Source organism: Miscanthus floridulus, chromosome 10 (assembly GCF_019320115.1).
Source record: "Miscanthus floridulus cultivar M001 chromosome 10, ASM1932011v1, whole genome shotgun sequence".
Lineage (NCBI taxonomy): Eukaryota > Viridiplantae > Streptophyta > Magnoliopsida > Poales > Poaceae > Miscanthus > Miscanthus floridulus.
In genome coordinates, this window is record NC_089589.1 from 140,371,054 (window position 1) to 140,394,294 (window position 23,241).

A 23,241-nucleotide genomic window follows, 5' to 3' on the forward strand; every position below is an offset into this window, starting at 1 on the left:
GCCGTGGGCCTGTCTTTGCCGAGGGCCCACTACAAGATTTTCGGTCTACTGCAACGCCGAAGAATTGCAACGTAGAAAATTTGGTTGCCAGAGATTGTTGTATTACAACCATTCTAAAAAATGGTAGTGATACATGCCTTTAATACAACGGTTTTCAAGATGTTGCAAAGCTCTGTTGCATTTGGTGGACGATATTGCAATGGTGAAAAATGGTTGCAGTAGACTTGATTTTGGTTGCAATTGTGTGGTAGTACTGCAACTACATTTACGTTAGTTGCATTTGGTTTTGACTATTGCTACGGTTTTTTTGTGTTGCATAAAATTTGACAAGCGTTGCAAATGCTAGATACTTAATGCAACGAGAACTCTTGGAGGTGAAGCAAAAGTGGGGGTCAATTGCAACCTTTTTTGGCAGTTGCAATATACTTTGATATTGTTGCAAGTGCTAAATTTTATTGCAACGAAATCTATGGGGTCGAAGCGAAAATTGTGTTCAAGTGCAACGCTTATTTTTGGTTGCAATATACTTTGATAATTGCAACGAATTTAAAACTTAAAAAAAAGTATGGAAAGAAAAGAATTGGGGACGCATATATTAAAATTAAAAAGTGCTCCCCACAGGATTCGAACCATGGAGCTCTGGTTCAGATAAAACCTTCTCCACCACTGCGCTATGTAGGTGTGTTCGTTGTAACTCAGGTTTTAATTTATTTGATATGATTGAAGACCTTATGAGTTATAAAACGTCCCAACCCTGGCCCCATCTCGGCATCTCCGTCCTTATGCCTGGTGTCTGAAACTTTCTGTTAAGTAGTAGTTGCTGTTAAGTACTTGATGTTAAGTATGCGTGGATGTTAATTAGTACTTGAAGTTGTACCGGGGTGGTTGGTCACTTTGTTAGCGATAGTAAATGCCTGACCGTGCACCATCGGTCACATGCACTACGCCAGATTCTTACAGCAGTAACGAGGGCATTTTTACTGTAGGGGCGGTTGGGGGTTGGGGGCGCCCCCACAGTGGGCGTCCTCGGGCCCCAGCCGCCCAGCCGCCCCTACAGATGGCACTGTAGGGGCGGTTAGTAAGCTGAGCCGCCCCTACAGTTGGGGCTGATCTGTAGGGGCAGCTCAATCACCAGCCGCCCCTGTAGTGCCCACTTGTCTTTTTTCAAATTTTAAAATTTGAAAGGTTCAAATTTAGTCAAATGATAAGATAACCAAAATAAATTCAATACACCGATCGACCACCGTCTGTATCCAAGCAGCAGGAACGGATTCTGCGCATCGCCTCAAGAACGGATTGCACGCCAAATCAGACACATCCGTTCGATAGCTAGCAAAGTCAGATGTCTGATTCTGCGCGTCGCGTCAAGAGGAACTCAAATTGGAGCAGCTAGCGCTCCAGTCCTTCATGCCCCAACCAGCTGCCTACTTTTAATTTAAGGTGCATGCGTGCATTTTCCAAATAATAAATCAATCCTTGGGATGCTAAGCTGTATGAAAAATAATGATAAAAATCCATAATATATATATGTTTTCTAATAAGTTATGATGTTCATTGTCACCCTACAAAATTTTTAGTTTCAAACTCCACATGTGCGTGGATATAAAAACAAAAAAGACTTGCTCGCGCGACGACCTTGCCGGCTAGCCTTGGTGTCCACATCACGCGATTGACCATGAATTAAATAATAGCCTTGCCGGCCACACGCAGTGGGCAGGCACACCACCAAGCCAATTTAGAGAGAGGATAAAGCCTAGTTGGTCCATAATTGGACAATATTTACCAAATAAGACGAAAGTGGTACTATTCATTAGATTGAAAAAACTTTCAATCTAAACATGGCCCAAGGAATTGAATTTTGCCTACGTACGTACGTGGCTCCTACTTACTACTACATCTATCGTGTGAAGTGGCGTGTGCCAGCTTGTTCGCTTGTTCAAAATAATATATTATCCAAAATAAAAAGTCCATTTATCATTCACTACGCCAGATTCTTACTGTAGGAACGGGGCAATTTTACTGTAGGGGCGGCTGGGGTTGGGGGCGCCCCTACAGTGGGCATCCTCGGGCCCCAGCAGCCCAGCCGCCCCTACAGATGGCACTGTAGGGGCGGCTGGTAACCTGAGCCGCCCCTACAGTTGGGGTTGATCTGTAGGGGCGGCTCAATCACCAGCCGCCCCTGCAGTGCCCATTTGTCTTTTTTAAAATTTCAAAAATTGAAATGTTCAAATTTAATCAAATGATAAGATGACCAAAATAAAAGTTATAGATATTGATGAGTTGAACAACTTTTGTATTCATCACTTTTACATCTGAAATCATTTAGGGTTTTAAAATTTGGTTTGAATTTGTCAAATTTCAAATTTCAAAATTTAAAATATGTAAAACATTGTTACATCTAAGTTTGATCAAACTTAAATGCTGAAGCATGATTTTAGAAATTTTTAGGAAAAAAAACCATCACATTTGGAGTTAGTATGAGGGAGAACAACTAGGTACAAAGTTTACCCACAGATTAAAAAGAGAAATCACACTATTCTATATGATCCTTACATGATCATAGTGAACAATGTGATTTCTTTTTTTAATCTGTGGATCAACTTTGTAACTAGTTTTTCTTCCTCATATTAACTCCAAATCTGATGATTTTTTTTTCTAAAATTTTCTAAAATCATTCTCTATCAATTTATTTTGTTGGTTTTGTCAATATATACATATGAAAAGTTTGAGCAATTTAAATTTTGAATTTAAAAAAAATGCAACTTCAGACAAGATTTTGGTACCCTAAATGATTTCAGCTGAAAAAGTGATAAATACCAAAGTTGAATAACTCATCAAGATCTACAACTTTTGTATTGGTCATTTCTTCATATGACAAAGTGGTAATGACATTGTTCACAAATGTGACACATCTCTTATAATGTTTTATAAACTATATGAGACTTGTGTAAGATTAGTGAACAATGTGTGCTAAGAATTTATCAAATGAAAAAATGATCAAAATAAAAGTTGTATATATTCATGATTTGAACAACTTTGGTATTCATCACTTTTTATGTTGAAATCAATTTGGGTCTCAAATTTTGGTTCGAACTTGTCATTTTTCAAAATTTCAAATTTGAAAGGTTCAAATTTTGTCAAATGACAAGATGACTAAAATAAAAGTTGTAGATATTAATGAGTTGAACAACTTTGGTATTCATCACTTTTTATGTTAAAATCATTTTGGGTCTCAAATTTTGGTTCGAACTTGTCATTTTTTAACATTTCAAATTGAAAGGTTCAAATTTTGTCAAATGACAAGATGACCAAAATAAAAGTTGTAGATCTTGATGAGTGGAACAACTTTTGTATTTATCACTTTTACATATGAAATCATTTAGGGTTTTAAAATTTGATTTGAACTTGTCAACTTTCAAATTTCAAATTTAAAAATGTGTAAAACATTGTCACATCTAAGTTTGATCAAACTTAAATGCTGAAGCATGATTTTACAAATTTTTAGGAAAAAAATCATCACATTTTGAGTTAGTATGAGTGAGAACAACTAGTTACAAAGTTTACCCACAGATTAAAAAGAGAAATCACACTGTTCTAGATGATCCTTACATGATCATAGTGAACAGTGTGATTTATTTTTTTAATCTGTGGGTCAACTTTGTAACTAGTTTTTCTTCCTCATACTAACTCCAAATCTGATAATTTTTTTTCCTAAAATTTTCTAAAATCATTCTCTATCAATTTATTTTGTTGGTTTTGTCAATATATACATATGAAAAGTTTGAGCAATTTAAATTTTGAATTTTAAAAAAAAATACAACTTCAGACAAGATTTTGGTACCCCAAATGATTTCAGCTAAAAAAGTGATAAATACCAAAGTTGAATAACTCATCAAGATCTACAACTTTTATATTGGTCATTTCTTCATATGACAAAGTGGTAATGACATTGTTCACAAATATGACATATCTCTTATAATATTTTATAAACTATATAAAGCGATTCCATCCAAATGAAAATTTCTCCCATCATAGGTCTGGCAAAAGAAAATTCAAAAGTAAGAGTACATGGGAAAGTTAAACCATGTATACAAACCATGATATTTAATTACATTTCATACAATGTGGAAAGTTCATGGATACAATACATTTCATTAAATTCAAATTCTCAACAAAATTAAAATTTTGCTCCTCATAAGAATTTTTTTAATTTAAATGTATTTCTGTTTAAACAATAAACATGTTGATTGATTTTGTTAAACGGGCTGAAATATCCTGTCCTGAGATGTTTCTTCTAAGGCCCAGCTCCTCATAACCATTCATCTACAAAACGACGATCAAGATCTCAACTAGCATAAAATAGATCTATAGAACCGTTCTAAGGCCCAGCTCCTCCACTTTCCAACCCTACCTATCCGTCCCCTGGCCGCACCCCTCGCGGCGCCACCAGTGCCCCCGCGCCCCCCGTGCTCCCTCGCCCGCGGGCGGCGCTCGCGCACGCCGCCGGCCGCCCATCGTCGCAGCGCCGCCAGCCACCCTCGCCCTCATCTCCTCTTCCGCTTTCCGAATCAAATTAACCCTCGCCCGCCGCCTCACCACCCCACACCGCCCCCCTACCCCCGCTCCCGGCGGGCGTCCTCCGGCTCCGGCGCGGCAAGGAGACCGTCTCCACCCCCGCTCCCGGCCTCCCCCGGCAGACGTCCTCCGTCTCCGGCGCGGAGACCGCCTCGACACGCCCGCTCCCGGCCCTCCACCCGCCGGTGGCGCTTGTGCCCTCCGCCGAGCCCTAAAACCGTGGTCAGGCCGCCGATCTGATAGGCTACCTGGCCGCCGGCGCGACGCCGCCTCCACACCCGCTCCCGGCCTCCCCCGGCGGGTGTCAGGTCATCGCCGTCGACGCCAGCCTCAGCATCTACCAGTTCCTCGTCAGTCCTAGCACTGGTTCGCCCTCTCTGTCTGTTCGGCCCGTTCGCTTCAGTGCGGCCGTTTCATCTTGTTCCTTGAATTGCTTGTGTGATGAACCTCCTATTACAAAAGCAGTTATTTAGCTTTGTTTGCCAACATGAGGATCTGAAGGGTGGTGATGATCTGAAAGGTCAATCTTTGGGCTGTAGGGAAAGCTTGGTGCTCTCGTGGTAATTCCTATAGGGTATCCTGCTGCTATACGTGTAACGTCATTGTTGCTTTTTTGGGCAGTCAGCTATCTACTTCAGGTGATTTTTGTTGCACATTGCCGAGCCTAACAGGCTTTACAAGTCCAGCTGAGTCAGTAAAGGTTTGGTGTTACGCTAAGTGCTGGTGTAGCAACTGGAGCAATACAACTATGGAATATTGACGAAGCGAAAGGTATTAACCAGCCTTAACAGTCAACAGTGCAGTGAAAACATGAAACTACAGCTGTGTCGTGCAATAATCTCGGTTTCTATTGACGATTTGCGCAATGTGCAGTTGTTCGAACTTTCACTGGGCACATATCAATTTGTGCATATCTTGATTTCCATCCTTTTGGAAAATTCTCTGTCTATGGGTCTTTAGCCACAAACATGAAAATAAGGGATACTCGAAATAAGATATGCATACACACATGTTTCCTGATCACTCAAATTTTGTTTAAAATATCTACCTATGCTAGGTCTGGGATTTCGCGGCTGGAAAACTCATGCATGTCTTTCGTCCTCATGAAGGTCCAGTCAACTGCTTAGATGTGCACGCCTACGAGTTTTTTATTGGCTACACGTTACAATACAGGTCCTATATACCCACACAGTAGTAAATTTTCCATGGGATGTCAATTTTTCCCTAAGATAAGATTTCTATTATTTTCATGGTGGACTTATTACTCCCTCATGCTTCTTATTTGTATATCAGCTGGACATGTAAATAACATGTTCAATTATGTCCTTTTCAAAACCTTTGCAGGTTCGGTTGATAAGACTGTTAATTTTGGGAACTTGACACTTTTCAGTTCATTGGTTCTTCTAGACCTGAGGTACGATAACTGTTTACAACGACTCACGAGAACAATTGTTCAGGTCCTGAGTTGAATCTATTCTATGTTCATAAAAACTGAATCAATATAGCTCTTGCACCCAAAGTTATATAGTGATCCGGAAAAGGCTATTCTTCGAAAAGGCTATAATTTTAAGCAGTTGTATTTAGGTAATAGGTAATTTCATCATACCCTGCCGCTGTTTATCACGCTTGCAGCTTTATGCTCAGTCTTGGTTAATGACATGCTCTTTTTTAGACATGTTTCCTTCTGCACTGTAAATCTTAGTTTGTGTAGATGGTTTCCATTTTGAAAGAGGTTGATAGTATAAATTTTGAAACTACATTGCAACCTTTCCTTGCTGTAGGTTCCCTTTTTCAGAAAGAGGTTGATAGTGGATGGTTTTCCATAAAGGTGTGTGGTGGATTGGTGTACCTGATCATATTGCCAGTGGGGATATTGTAAGTCTAAGGCCCCTTAAGATTCAATCGGAATGGTCAGTCTAACATAATGAGATTGTGCTGCAAATTTTCTCCACGCCTTACACCAATGCTAACATAAGCATAGTCCTTTTATTGCACCTTTCCATTTACATATACCTGATGGTCATGTATTTTTTTAAAACCCATCATTACTCCTTTTCATTCACATACCTATTGGCCATATAGTTTTTCTAGACTCATCATTGAATCAAATTAATCTTTCTTGTTTTCAACGGTCTACCTGATGCCTTTTGATTTATTAAGTTCATGCTCATAACCTGATGGCTTTTGATTTATTAACACTGCAACAATTGAGGGGACACAAAATGTAACAACTACAATGGGAGAACACATGATGCATAGTCAGCAGGTAGTTTGATGATAATTGAAGAATGTTTAATTGTAACATGCATGTCATATTCTTGTCAAGGGGTGTAATTTTTACCACCAACCATTTATTTTCAGGTTACCCAAGAAACCAGCCAGCCAGAACAACAACCCCCTTCTTCCGCAGCTGAAGAACGTCTCACTAGAGGGCGCATGACTAGAAGTAATTTGGCAGCGAATTCGGGTGTTGTTTATACTACAGCAAAGCAACTGAAGGAAACTGCGGCTAGGAAAAGATCTGCATTGTCCAAAAAGAATACACAGGTACTATGTGAAACCTTTTATCTCTCTTTGCATTAAAAAGGAACATATAGTCCTTTTGGAGAAGTACATAGCTATTCTTTTGTTCTGCTCCTAAATATGGTCCAGGCTTAGTTTCCTCTTGCTGATTAGAAATATATATGGATGTGTTTGTGCTCATAAAATGTCTTGGGAGGCAGCTGCATGTATGTTTATATTTGCTTTACGCTTCAAAGTTCATGGTTGATAGTACTGCAGCTCACAGAACTCTAGTACTGCAGCTCGTGTTTTGCTTCAGTGTTCAATTAGCTTTGCCACCACTAGTCTCAGTTTAACTAATGCATGTAATGATTTTTTCAGGAGGAATTTTGAGTTTGAGAAGGAGCATGCGAATGGTGGGACGATGGCCAACATACATATCAAGGGAACCTTCGCTGCTACAGTAGACATTAGTCTTTTGATTCGAATGAGTTCAAACAGTTGTCTGTGCTTAACACATTATTATGTGTTAAGCTATCTACTTGTGTTCTCATTTAGTTTGACACTCGGTGTGTTTTGTTAAAGATTTTGTATGAACAAATTATATTTCGTTTTAATGGATGTCGATGCTTCCTTCATTATGTATTTGTCGTTTTGCGATTATTAATTTAAGCTACCAAACAAAGTGTCGCAACATGAATTATTAATATATTAATCTGGCATTGCAATATATGATGGCACATATAACAACCACATTTAGTCATGGCAATAGGTACGATAATTGTGGCAATAGAGAAACTATCTCTTGCAACTACAAAAAGATGACGGTGGCAATAGAGGAATCTACCTATAGCATAGATGACCTGTCTGTAGCAACCAACCTAAGTAACGTGGCAATAGCCTATGCCATCTATAGCAACCATTCAGAAACGTGGCAATATACGACCTCTCTGTAGCAACCAACCTGAAGAGATGTTGCAATAACCTAAGCCACCTATAGCAACCATTTAGGCGACGTGGCAATAGAGAACCTCTATTGCAATGCTTTCTCTGCGTAGCAACAACCACGATTGCAACACCTGTGTTGCGTTGCGCTTGCATTGTGTTGCTACACGACCAGCGTGTCGCAATACGTATCGCTAGCAACGCCTAGTTCGTTGCAATTGATACTATTACCACACCCATAGTGGTTGCAATTGCTTTTGTTACAACACTCACCAGGTGTTGCAAAAGCGTCAAAAGTGTTGCAATAGAGGGGCTGTGTGTCGCAACTAAAATGTAACCCATTGCATTATGCTATTGCTACCCTTACAAGTGCAACGACATTTAACCAAAAAAAATTGGTAGCAAAATTACTATGGCTACCATTTTTGGGTCTTTTGCTACACTTTTTTGGCGTTGCAGTAGACCGAAAATCTTGTAGTGGCCATACCCTCGGCAAAGGCCTCTTTGCCGAGGGCCGTTCTTTGCCGAGGGCTCCTGTGGCTGGCCCTCGGCAAAGCCTCAGGCCCTCGGCAAAGCACGCGTTTCCAGTAGTGAACAGTTTTTGAGATGTAGTTCCTGTGACAGAACCGCCCAATTTATACAAGATCAAGTACGGTTGTCCCCGCTAACACGTTGACACACCCATACTTTCACTCATATAAACCCAGTAGTCCGCCGAGTGTCCCGAAAGACCTCGGTAAATCAACATCACAACCAAGATCGCGTGATTAAGCAAATACACATCACATACATCGGGTTGCAGCGGAAATAATATTACAAATGGGTTCACAAATAAAAGTACCAGTTTGGGTTTCAAAACCGCTTAGTGAAAACAACATAGCTTTCAAATAATTACATTAATATAAGTTCCAAATATATTGCTAGCATAAGTGACATCATCCAACAAAAGCATATAGATGAGAAGTAAGTATAGAATCACCGAGCCCACCGGTGGTTAGCCACCATCATCAACAGGTCGAGAGCATCACCTGCAACAAGGTGGGATAAACCCTGAGTACTCGAATGTACTCAGCCAGACTTACCCATCGTAAACCAGAAATAAAATGACACCAAGGATTATGCAAGGCTTTCTTTAGTGGGCTAGCTGACTTATTTGCGAAAAGCATAAGCTATCATGAAGAAACCATTTTAAGTATTTTGCATCATCTTTATTATGACCTATCCATCTAGGTAAGCACCTGTACTATAGCAATCACTTGATTAACCAATAACATCCAGTTACCAATTTAGATTTAGCATATCCCATACCATCCAGATAACCATCATTGTTCCATAATAATTACTATGATGCAGTAACTCGAGTCAAGTGCTCACTATCCAGGAGCGATGGCGATTCGAATCGATTCCTAACCAGCTGGTGATTTATTCCTTACACAAACCTCACTCACCCGCTAAAGTGAGATATTGATCACCGAGTCAACTTTCCAGGAATCTCGAGTTTGCCAGGAACCACATGTACCCAGGGGCCGACCGACTGCACTTTGGTCTTATCATCTCACCCCCGTGTCCTACCACACCTGCTCCGGCACAGTGCGCTGCGGGCAACATACTCGGCCCGAAAAATCTCCCAGCTTCGCGGTCGGAAGGTACTTTATCCGGCCAGCTAAATGTAAGGCATGCGTTCAACATGACTCGAGGGCCAACAACGGTCGGTCCTTAATCGACACAGACGGAAACTAACAGCACCCCAGAACCCTGTCTGGTTGCCTCCAACTTTTTCCGTCCGGTCTCCACTTATCCATCACACATGATTAATTCCAGGATATCATTCTTTCCATAGCTAAATTCTTCCCGTAACCACCTATAATGTAGGTGACCGGATATCACCGATCGCTACCGGTCTAAGCAAGGCTAAGCAGTTATTCGATCTTGACCTAACAGGGTAACAAGGTAGTAAGGTAGGCAAGGATAGTAATAAATGCATCAACGGTTTCAATCAACTCCTACAACTTAATGCAACAATATAGATAAACTCATATATATAGAAAGAATTGCTTTTATAAAGTAGGAGACTTAGAATGCTCCGGGGCTTGCCTGGGATCCGACACAAGTCAGTTCAGTTAGCTTGCACCATCCTGGTGACATCTCAGATCCTAGCACTCGCTTAGTCCTTCCATCTTCGGGATAGATCCATCAAACACCGTCTTCGGGTTTGGCTCCAACATCACGTCCTTCACGTGGTTCATCTAGCGTACCTAGATGAGATGCAATATGCAAGTGCATAAATATGAAGAATAGTACCATGAGACACATCACAAAATAGCAAGCAAGACAAGCATAGTTTACACTAACACACTTAAGTACTTTGCGATGCTTAACTTAAACATCACACAATCAATCATGCTAAGATGGCAAACGAAGACAACAACACCAAGCATGACACAAGTTTCCCAAGATCTCAGGTGCTCTAACTCAGTCATCATTCAAGGCATAAGTCACACTTAACAATATACAAGCAAACACTATAATTGGAATCTGCCAATTTCTGGACATGCAAACAGCAGCTACAAGATTTAGCTATAATTGGAGTTACACAAATCCAAATGACTTGCAAAAAGACATTATGGAAAGCTTATGAAATTTTCTACAATTCATCTTTAATCATCTTAGCATGATTCTCAAGTTAACTAAGTCAAATATATTCATTTATAGAAACTGGTCTACAATTGACAGAAAGCAGCCATTTCTGAAACCTAACTTTAAACAGCTATAACTCTTAAACTACTTGGCCAAATGACACCAAATTTTAATAGAAGCTAGATACATGAATTATCTACAACTTTTGTATAAACAAGTTTCACAACAAAGCACATTATCATGAAGAACTTTGCTAAGTTCCCAGATCTGTCCATAAACCACATCGGCAAGAAAATAATTATTAACTTATGTTGCGAATACATAATTAGTCAAAACCAACTTTACCAATATGTCACACATGACTAAAGAACACCAGAAAAACTAGTGTCCATGACCAAATAAATTCTTTTAATGCATTTCTTAATTTATTTTAGATAACAAGGTGACTTAATGAACATATACCAAAAGTATATAATAAATTCTACAAAAATTACAGTGGCCCACATATCCTCTCAATAGTCTACTGTACAAATTTCACTCCATTTGAATATGCATAGCAACCTCTATGAAAAAGACAAGTTGCTAAAGCAAGAAATCATGTGAGAGCAAGATAAACCAATAACTCACTCATACTTCATCCAATACTCATGAAATTTTTACCACACATCAACTATCACATGAGTAGCATGCCACAAAAATTTCACTTCATTTGGAGCCCTAGATCTACAGTTATGAAAAATAACAAATTCAACTAGCATTACAACCTTACTGCACAAATCTATTTTTACCGCAAAATATTTAAACTAAAACATGCCATATTATAGATCCACTGCATATACAATTTCACAAGGATTCCAAAAAGTCCTCATTTACTATTTTACGAATTTTCTACGATTTACTATGAATTTCCAAAGTTCCTACAAAATAATTACAAACCAGTCCTTACGGCACTATTCACATGAGTCTATGACATTGCAGCTAGGCCCTTGACTTTCGTCGAATTGTCGCGCGAGGTCCTTGACGGGGTTCAAAGCAGAGAGGTCGTCGGAGGCTCGCGGTGCCGGCCAGAGGAGGCTGTTCGGCGGCGATGGAGGGGCGGAGGAGCACCAGTGGGTTGTCTCACACTCGTAGGTGGCCGCGACATGGACGGAGGCGGCCTGTGGCCTGCTGGCCGCGTGAGCAGGTGGAACGTCGACGACTGCTCGGTGGCGATGGCGCCACGGCGGTCGAGGTGACTGGAAAAGAGGCGCAGGAGGGGCGGCGCATGACGGAGAAGGTGATGCCGCGCTTGGTTCGGACGGAGGAGGGATGGAGTGGAGGCAGTAGCAGCGGCAGCGAGCTCGACGGCGGCATTCATGGCGGGCGCGCTCTGGCGCGCGCGTGCAGCGGAGAGGGCGAGGGAGGAGGAGAGCAGGGCGAGCAGAGAGGCGAGTGAGGGCGCTCTGGTGCTCCCCATTTACGCAGGCAGGGGCAGGCGGCTTCGGCGGGGCGCCCTCGACGCGTGGAGCAGCGGCGGCGAGCATGGCATCCACGTGTCCCCTATGGGGCCCGCCATCGAACACCTGGCGCGCGCGATGGAGCCCGAGTTCAGACGCGTTTTTCAGCATATTCAGCTTGGATTCGGACCTGGGTGCCTGTAGCAAAGTTGTTGTCCACAGGCTGCTCTCCAACTTTTATTAAGGGTGCATAGGCATTAAACTCTCGGATTAGTAGCTAATCAAGCCTCAAGTTGACATTGTCAGTGACTTAACAAGGGTTAAGTGTCGCTCTGCTTGAAGTCGAACTACTTGGTCCAAACATGGTCAAACTGATCCCAACCTTTTGTATGATCTTCTCCAATGAATTAGCTCCAACTTCTATTTTGGGGTCAAGTCAAGTTGCTTAACGAAAACACGAGAACGCGACATGCCAACGTCGACGACGATGAATTCTAGACTTAGAAAAATTCTAAGTCTAAAAACAGCCGTTGATTCAATCTTCGAGCCTCTGTTTGACTTATTTCCAAGTTGATCTAGCTCTTGGTCCAAAAACAAAGTTTGTTCTACATGATATGGACTACAACTTTCATTTAAGGTCCAACCTCAAAACTGGTATAGAACCTACTGTCCTACTTTGACCAAAGTAGGATCACGATGAAGCTTAAATTATCCTTTTTGATCCATTGGAGCATTTTCTTGGCATTTGCCCAACATGAACTTTTCATGACTTTTGTTGTAGAGTTCATCTAGAGTCATTTTGGCAAGGTTGTAAGGTTTGGTTGACATCTCATGTTCTCATTCACTTAATAGTGCAATTCAAGCACTTAGTAAAATCATTCCAACAAGGATATAACTTATCATTTCATGTGACTTTTTGATTCCAAACTGCATGAAACTTTTTGAGTGTCCAATATAGATGGGTATTGATGTGAGACACATGAAGATATTCCAATAACACCACCCAAGCATATATCTTGAAAAGGGCCTATATGTAAAGCAAGGGTGCAATATCCAAGTTTAGGTCGGGGCTCAATTCCATAGGTTGACCTTGACATCTTCATCATCACTTAATATACCATGTTTTAGCTCAAACCCATTGCTTAACTGGTGGCAAACACCTGGGGTGTTACAGCCCTCCCCCCTTAAAGGAATCACGTCCTGAGATTCGATGCGAAAGACTGTTAAGGGAAGAGAAACATGTCATCCAGTTTCCAACATCAGTGATGGCATTAGGCTACTTAACTTCGGAGTATCAGAGAGGCTAATTTGGTCACAACACTTTCTGATACTCGCTTTTTGTCATAAGATGTTGTCTGAAGAATTTCCCTCGTTGGCGTCCATAAAGCATTGTTACATTGGAAGGAATCCAAGATAGCACTGTCCTACGTACTTCGTCCTTGATGTACGAAGAGTGATACAAGTGGATACTAAATACTTGTAACATCTACTTCCCTAGTGGATATAGCACAGAACTTATGGACTTGGCACTAGATCGCAGTCGGTTGACGGATATTCCTTGCAACGGTGCTATATTTGTTCCCAAGGTTTGAAAAGTAGTTCTCTACAAAAGTGGCTTGAGCACAACCTCTCGCAAAGGATGTGATCATAGATGGGGTAAACATCCTTTGAGGGTATGAGAAGTTAGTTAACCAATATCCAAACTAATTGTAGCGGTGCAATTACTCATATGTCAACTGATGGAAAGCTACATAATGTTCCATGTGTGCAGTGCTCTTTCTCTGATAACAATACTATATGGTCTGAGTCTGTTGAGTGAGTGGTAAACATAGTAGCTGACTCTGTCGGCTCAACGTTCTCGATGATCATTCCTTAGGGAGCCTTCGTATCCAGGTTGCAACAGTGATCTGGGTTGAATCTGATGCAACCTCTTGGGTAAAAACACACATAAGGTACCAAAGGCATGTCAGCATTGGAGAACCATTGATGTAGAAGGATGTTAGCGAGGCTTGGAGGACAATACAAGTTGCAAGTAATCACAAAACTAGGGACTAGTTCACTACCAAGCAGGTTGAGTACAATTTGCCTTCGTGGTGCAGTTGCACAGCAAGTTGGGTTGACTTGCATCGTAGCAAAACCAGCTTTCTTACTACATTTGTCGTCGAAGCTTCCATTCTAAGGCCAATCAATATCTCAAAAACCACAATCCAAAAATCCACGGTTTGACACATTTCCAATTACTTTCGAATTGCAAGGGCACAATTTGACTTCTAGAACACTTTGACTGCTTACGCATTGCTGATCTAAGAGGGCAAAAGCAAGGCACATAGGGGTGCAATTAGTCTTCTCAAGGGTATGGAGGGTTGTCTAATCAGCAATATACCTACAAGTTGTAATACCTTGGCATGAATTACAAACACCACTGTCTAATGCAAATGATGATCGCAGTCACCGCGAAATTGTAGATTCTATACCCTTTTGTTTTCTATTCATGTCTCACAAACTACTGCTCCAATATGCACAAAATTTGGTGGGCGGGTAGATCCATGGGTCTTCTAACTACTCACCAAAATCAACTCAACCGGACACCGTTGACCATCCAAACAATTTCATCTACCAAAACTATTGTGTTCTGAAATGATAGCAACCGAGCCTGACAAGATATCTCTCAAATCCGACGTTTTACTCAACCAATACTCAAACCAACTTAAGACATTGAAGGGTCCTAAGCAAGGAATGAGATCACCAAGTTTGGGGTCAATCCAACTTCGTTTGAGTCACTAATCGTCGGCTTGAAGATAACCGGTTTAGTGCCACAAAATCTGGACATATTTCGTGTTCTCCCTTTTCTTTGCTTTCACACATTGATGTGTGTGTTTTGCACTCTCTAACCTTTCTCATAGCAGCAGCAGCCTTTCCCTAGCTAAGGATGGAGGCTAGAGTTTTCCTTACATGCTTCTCTAATAACACTTCAACCATCGTTCTAGACACCAACTTGACTATGCACAAGCATTGGACTTGGGGGCTGTTTTCGTATGGCACAAAACATTATTCCACATGTAGGGCATTTCTACATTGACAAGGAACCATTCCTATATATCCTTCGGCACTTCATCCAATAGAGTCCGGACACCTGTGTTAGTGGCACCTTGGGGCACAAAGATGCTGACTAAAAACTAGGGACGTGCTTTCGCTAGCTCCTACCTAGCCGATACCACGTCTTGTACTATCTACGTGATTGTCTAAGATGGAATTGACTTGATAGCACATTTGGAGAAGAAGTAGCACTTGCATTGTGGGGCCAGGTTTGCTGTTTCCTTGATCAACATTATCCTGTGAGATCTGGCCTTCATAGTTATCAAATAGTTGTTACCTAACTGAAGACTAACTTTCCTACTGGTAACAAATCAGTTGTCCCTCAACACTAAAAATGTTCCAAATCTTCACTCTTGATAATAAAAATTGTGGTCGAAGCCTACAGATGGTCGCCATTGAAGTCAGCAGAAAGGGGTCACACCAAAGGTCGGTTGATCACCTTGCACATAAAGGTCAAGACTTGGACAGGAAGCTCATGAGCACTAGGTGACCTACTACAGCACATAATATCCTAGTCCATTTACCTTCCGACTGATAACTTGTTCAACCTTAAGTGTGGTGCACCTTTCTGATCCAATGAAAATGACATAAGTTGCTCACTAGATGATCGACGTCATTACAGGGACAGTCACGTCGAGTAGAGTCACTTGTCTACCCTCTTGCAATCTGTTATGTTCCTGTTAGTGACCTGTTCTTCAAAGGTTAACCATTGGATGACTTCACAAGGGAGTCCTATTGCATCTAGTTCGACATATATATCTCTTGACATGATAAGGAGAGATAACCAAGGAAGAGCTCAAGTGAGAATAACATATCGGTGCAGTTCTGCAATGGATCATGACTAGAAACCTCGATACCAGCGCGTGCCGAGCAGCACAACCTTGTGTGCGTGCCCACAGGAGGCTCTTGGTTTCGTCGCGGCACCATAGATCGCTAATCGTGGCACCATTACTGAACATACAACCTACAAGAAATCTCACATGGCACAAATTGGGTTGCATAGGAGCAAGCACTATGCGAAGGAGGGATAGCAAACAAAGGTAGTCACAAGGTTAGGAGTCAACAAGCAGGGGATCCGAAGATCAAAACACAACGCAAGAGAGCATAGCTTAATTGCCAAAGACAACTGAGTAGGGGACTTCTTGCCGAATTTCCATATATGTCTTGTGTCCACCAAGTGATTACAAGATAATGATTATCATAAGATCTGGTCATGTTGAGCAACAACATGAGACCAAGACTGATAGACATCCCGAGACATGGGAAGGTTGGAGACAAGATAAACAAGATTCAAGGGACAGAGCCAAGGCACTGACTAAGGATTCAGTTGATAAGGCAACGGCATGATCTACGAGGAAAAAGGTTCTGAAGCAGAGTAGATAGCGATTAGCGTTGCACCAGATCATCAGTAGAAGAAGGAGCAATGAGATCTAACAAGGATTTTTGAGCAAGGTCCTCCCACATAGGAGCGGGACAACCACGAAACATGCGAGCAAAGAAGGGGGCTACGCTTGGGTCAAAGGTCAAGCAAAGGCAGGGATAAAGGTCTTCGTAGCACAACGTTCAAGGGCTAGCAACCACATGTACAGGCTCAGGCTCCTAAGAGAGAACTTAATTGAAAATGACAACCATGAGATTACCAAAACTTGGACGTGGTTCTAGGATAGCGCTCTTCAACACTCGTATGCTTACCGAGGACAGAAGGGGTGATAACTATGGCACTAATTAGATAACAAGCATACATACCCACTACTTGGCTAAACTAGAGGACATTATAGGTTAAGCATGTAACCACAATTATTTCTAGCAAGGCTAAGCACACACTTTTCTCAAGCACTTCCTATTCAAGCAACATGGAACAAGGCATTCTTGTTTAACTCCACACAAGGAAGATAGTGCAATACATCGATCACAAGTTACTTAGTACTTAGAACAAAGGAAGGGAAGCATATTTATGCACAAGCACAATCATGATGCATGCTCGTCCTATTCGTCCTCACGAAATTGCCAGCCTAAGGTGGCAATCACGTTCTATGTCGGTGGCATAACACGTACTCTCTCGATATATAGCTAGTCGTCAGCTACATTCAATCTATGCATTCGTGGTTAGCGTACCTGCAGGCAAATTCATTGCAGCCCATCTCCACAAAGAGATAAATAAGCACACAATGAAAGCAGTAAATTAAGATACTCTCCATATATACATCCCCAGATGTATATACTTTGATATCCATAGCTACCCGATATATATACCCGCAATTAAGTACCTTCATATATACATGTGTGTAACATGTAAATACTCCAGTAACCACAGCTAACTCTCCCCTAGACCGACAGTTGGATGGTCATACTCTCACAACTCACACTTACCTAGGCGTAGAGGCAATTGATCCATACAGTACCATTCAAGCGAATGGCATCCATACAATAGCACGCCGTATGGACGACGAAAGAAAAATTGCAATAAAGTACATGCCTTAAAGTTAGTACTTAGATAGCCACCTAATAGTCCTTAACTGGGCATAAAGGAGGATGTCGCTAGCATAGTTTTGCAAATAAGTTTTGACAAATTTGCCTGTAGCTAAAGTTTTAGTTAAAATAGACCCTTTTAAAACCAAAACTTGGCTTTTAAAACTATGTACCTGATAGTATTATGCTTAATCTCGCTCTGATACCAGCTGTGACAGAACCGCCCAATTTATACAAGATCAAGTACGGTTGTCCCCGCTAACACATTGACACACCCATACTTTCACTCATATAAACCCGGTAGTCCGCCGAGTGTCCCGAAAGACCTCGGTAAATCAACATCACAACCAAGATCGCGTGATTAAGCAAATACACATCACATACATCGGGTTGCAGCGGAAATAATATTACAAATAGGTTCACAAATAAAAGTACCAGTTTGGGTTTCAAAACCGCTTAGTGAAAACAACATAGCTTTCAAATAATTACATTAATATAAGTTCCAAATATATTGCTAGCATAAGTGACATCATCCAACAAAAGCATATAGATGAGAAGTAAGTATAGAATCACCGAGCCCACCGGTGGTTAGCCACCATCATCAACAGGTCGAGAGCATCACCTGCAACAAGGTGGGATAAACCCTGAGTACTCGAATGTACTCAGCCAGACTTACCCATCGTAAACCAGAAATAAAATGACACCAAGGATTATGCAAGGCTTTCTTTAGTGGGCTAGCTGACTTATTTGCGAAAAGCATAAGCTATCATGAAGAAACCATTTTAAGTATTTTGCATCATCTTTATTATGACCTATCCATCTAGGTAAGCACCTGTACTATAGCAATCACTTGATTAACCAATAACATCCAGTTACCAATTTAGATTTAGCATATCCCATACCATCCAGATAACCATCATTGTTCCATAATAATTACTACGATGCAGTAACTCGAGTCAAGTGCTCACTATCCAGGAGCGATGGCGATTCGAATCGATTCCTAACCAGCTGGTGATTTATTCCTTACACAAACCTCACTCACCCGCTAAAGTGAGATATTGATCACCGAGTCAACTTTCCAGGAATCTTGAGTTTGCCAGGAACCACATGTACCCGGGGGCCGACCGACTGCACTTTGGTCTTATCATCTCGCCCCCGTGTCCTACCACACCTGCTCCGGCACAGTGCGCTGCGGGCAATCTACTCGGCCCGAAAAATCTCCCAGCTTCGCGGTCGGAAGGTACTTTATCCGGCCAGCTAAATGTAAGGCATGCGTTCAACATGACTCGAGGGCCAACAACGGTCGGTCCTTAATCGACACAGACGGAAACTAACAGCACCCCAGAACCCTGTCTGGTTGCCTCCAACTTTTTCCGTCCGGTCTCCACTTATCCATCACACATGATTAATTCCAGGATATCATTCTTTCCATAGCTAAATTCTTCCCGTAACCACCTATAATGTAGGTGACCGGATATCACCGATCGCTACCGGTCTAAGCAAGGCTAAGCAGTTATTCGATCTTGACCTAACAGGGTAACAAGGTAGTAAGGTAGGCAAGGATAGTAATAAATGCATCAACGGTTTCAATCAACTCCTACAACTTAATGCAACAATATAGATAAACTCATATATATAGAAAGAATTGCTTTTATAAAGTAGGAGACTTAGAATGCTCCGGGGCTTGCCTGGGATCCGACACAAGTCAGTTCAGTTAGCTTGCACCATCCTGGTGACATCTCAGATCCTAGCACTCGCTTAGTCCTTCCATCTTCGGGATAGATCCATCAAACACCGTCTTCGGGTTTGGCTCCAACATCACGTCCTTCACGTGGTTCATCTAGCGTACCTAGATGAGATGCAATATGCAAGTGCATAAATATGAAGAATAGTACCATGAGACACATCACAAAATAGCAAGCAAGACAAGCATAGTTTACACTAACACACTTAAGTACTTTGCGATGCTTAACTTAAACATCACACAATCAATCATGCTAAGATGGCAAACGAAGACAACAACACCAAGCATGACACAAGTTTCCCAAGATCTCAGGTGCTCTAACTTAGTCATCATTCAAGGCATAAGTCACACTTAACAATATACAAGCAAACACTATAATTGGAATCTGCCAATTTCTGGATATGCAAACAGCAGCTACAAGATTTAGCTATAATTGGAGTTACACAAATCCAAATGACTTGCAAGAAGACATTATGGAAAGATTATGAAATTTGCTACAATTCATCTTTAATCATCTTAGCATGATTCTCAAGTTAACTAAGTCAAATATATTTATTTATAGAAACTGGTCTACAATTGACAGAAAGCAGCCATTTCTGAAACCTAACTTTAAACAGCTATAACTCTTAAACTACTTGGCCAAATGACACCAAATTTTAATAGAAGCTAGATACATGAATTATCTACAACTTTTGTATAAACAAGTTTCACAACAAAGCACATTATCATGAAGAACTTTGCTAAGTTCCCAGATCTGTCCATAAACCACATCGGCAAGAAAATAATTATTAACTTATGTTGCGAATACATAATTAGTCAAAACCAACTTTACCAATATGTCACACATGACTAAAGAACACCAGAAAAACTAGTGTCCATGACCAAATAAATTCTTTTAATGCATTTCTTAATTTATTTTAGATAACAAGGTGACTTAATGAACATATACCAAAAGTATATAATAAATTCTACAAAAATTACAGTGGCCCACATATCCTCTCAATAGTCTACTGTACAAATTTCACTCCATTTGAATATGCATAGCAACCTCTATGAAAAAGACAAGTTGCTAAAGCAGAAATCATATGAGAGCAAGATAAACCAATAACTCACTCATACTTCATCCAATACTCATGAAATTTTTACCACACATCAACTATCACATGAGTAGCATGCCACAAAAATTTCACTTCATTTGGAGCCCTAGATCTACAGTTATGAAAAATAACAAATTCAACTAGCATTACAACCTTACTGCACAAATCTATTTTTACCAGCAAAATATTTAAACTAAAACATGCCATATTATAGATCCACTGCATATACAATTTCACAAGGATTCCAAAAAGTCCTCATTTACTATTTTACGAATTTTCTACGATTTACTATGAATTTCCAAAGTTCCTGCAAAATAATTACAAACCAGTCCTTACGGCACTATTCACATGAGTCTATGACATTGCAGCTAGGCCCTTGACTTTCGTCGAATTGTCGCGCGAGGTCCTTGACGGGGTTCAAAGCAGAGAGGGGTCGTCGGAGGCTCGCGGTGCCGGCCAGGAGGCTTGTTCGGGCGGCGATGGAGGGGCGGAGGAGCACCAGTGGGTTGTCTCACACTCGTAGGTGGCCGCGACATGGATGGAGGCGGCCTGTGGCCTGCTGGCCGCGTGAGCAGGTGGAACGTCGACGACTGCTCGTGGCGACGGCGCCACGGCGGTCGAGGTGACTGGAAAAGAGGCGCAGGAGGGGCGGCGCATGACGGAGAAGGTGATGCCGCGCTTGGTTCGGACGGAGGAGGGATGGAGTGGAGGCAGTAGCAGCGGCAGCGAGCTCGACGGCGGCATTCATGGCGGCGCGCTCTGGCGCGCGCGTGCAGCGGAGAAGGCGAGGGAGGAGGAGAGCAGGGCGAGCAGAGAGGCGAGTGAGGGCGCTCTGGTGCTCCCCATTTACGCAAGCAGGGGCAGGCGGCTTCGGCGGGGCGCCCTCGACGCGTGGAGCAGCGGCGGCGAGCATGGCATCCGCGTGTCCCCTATGGGGCCCGCCATCGAACACCTGGCGCGCGCGATGGAGCCCGAGTTCAGACGCGTTTTTCAGCATATTCAGCTTGGATTCGGACCTGGGTGCCTGTAGCAAAGTTGTTGTCCACAGGCTGCTCTCCAACTTTTATTAAGGGTGCATAGGCATTAAACTCTCGGATTAGTAGCTAATCAAGCCTCAAGTTGACATTGTCAGTGACTTAACAAGGGTTAAGTGTCGCTCTGCTTGAAGTCGAACTACTTGGTCCAAACATGGTCAAACTGATCCCAACCTTTTGTATGATCTTCTCCAATGAATTAGCTCCAACTTCTATTTTGGGGTCAAGTCAAGTTGCTTAACGAAAACACGAGAACGCGACATGCCAACGTCGACGACGATGAATTCTAGACTTAGAAAAATTCTAAGTCTAAAAACAGCCGTTGATTCAATCTTCGAGCCTCTGTTTGACTTATTTCCAAGTTGATCTAGCTCTTGGTCCAAAAACAAAGTTTGTTCTACATGATATGGACTACAACTTTCATTTAAGGTCCAACCTCAAAACTGGTATAGAACCTACTGTCCTACTTTGACCAAAGTAGGATCACGATGAAGCTTAAATTATCCTTTTTGATCCATTGGAGCATTTTCTTGGCATTTGCCCAACATGAACTTTTCATGACTTTTGTTGTAGAGTTCATCTAGAGTCATTTTGGCAAGGTTGTAAGGTTTGGTTGACATCTCATGTTCTCATTCACTTAATAGTGCAATTCAAGCACTTAGTAAAATCATTCCAACAAGGATATAACTTATCATTTCATGTGACTTTTTGATTCCAAACTGCATGAAACTTTTTGAGTGTCCAATATAGATGGGTATTGATGTGAGACACATGAAGATATTCCAATAACACCACCCAAGCATATATCTTGAAAAGGGCCTATATGTAAAGCAAGGGTGCAATATCCAAGTTTAGGTCGGGGCTCAATTCCATAGGTTGACCTTGACATCTTCATCATCACTTAATATACCATGTTTTAGCTCAAACCCATTGCTTAACTGGTGGCAAACACCTGGGGTGTTACAGTTCCTGTCAGTGGGAAAACATATCTTGCTGCCCTAGAACAATTGCTGGTTTATAGAGTTCTGTTGAACAAAATATTTTCACAATTAAGCAAAGTCAGTGAACTAGAGGCAGATCCGAACCAAAGAGACCTACCCTTCATCTGCATGCATATGGTTAGCAGCATCTCAGATCTCGGAGCCAAAAGATGCAACGTGGCAACGTGCCATGAATAATGTGGCAAAGTAAACGATCGTGCAAATAATTAAGCTGAGACTAGCCGCCAATTACGATCGAGTAGATCACAGATCTCTAGAAAGAAAAGAAGCACTGGATGCCAGCATATATAGGAATTGAAAAGGCTGTCACTAGCTAGATCCTTTTGTTTAAGATCCTTTGGAGCAGAAACCGGAGAAGACCAGCTGATTGATCAGGTTGTCATCCGTGCACACGCGCGCGCGCGCGCGCGCGCACACACACACACACACACACACACACACACACACACACACACACATATATATATATATATATAGATATATATATATATATATATATATATATATATATATATATATATATATATATATATATATATATATATATATATATATATATATATATATATATATATATATATATATATATATATATATATATATATATAGACACACACACAAACACACACATCCGCGAGTAGTCGTCCCAGCTGCGCCACATCTCCTCTCCTCTCTGTAACGTGCACCCTTCCTAGTGTGTGTGCA

The 23,241-nt window shown here is 41.5% G+C and overlaps 1 long non-coding RNA gene across 1 annotated transcript; it reads left to right on the forward strand.

The window, feature by feature from the left end:
• The first annotated feature begins 5,245 nt into the window (after window positions 1-5,245).
• LOC136485878 (uncharacterized) lies at window positions 5,246-7,104 on the forward strand. Its single transcript, XR_010766602.1, has 5 exons — window positions 5,246-5,346; window positions 5,633-5,748; window positions 5,920-5,989; window positions 6,357-6,450; window positions 6,937-7,104. It is a non-coding gene; the product is annotated as an uncharacterized lncRNA (long non-coding RNA).
• Window positions 7,105-23,241: the final 16,137 nt, after the last annotated feature.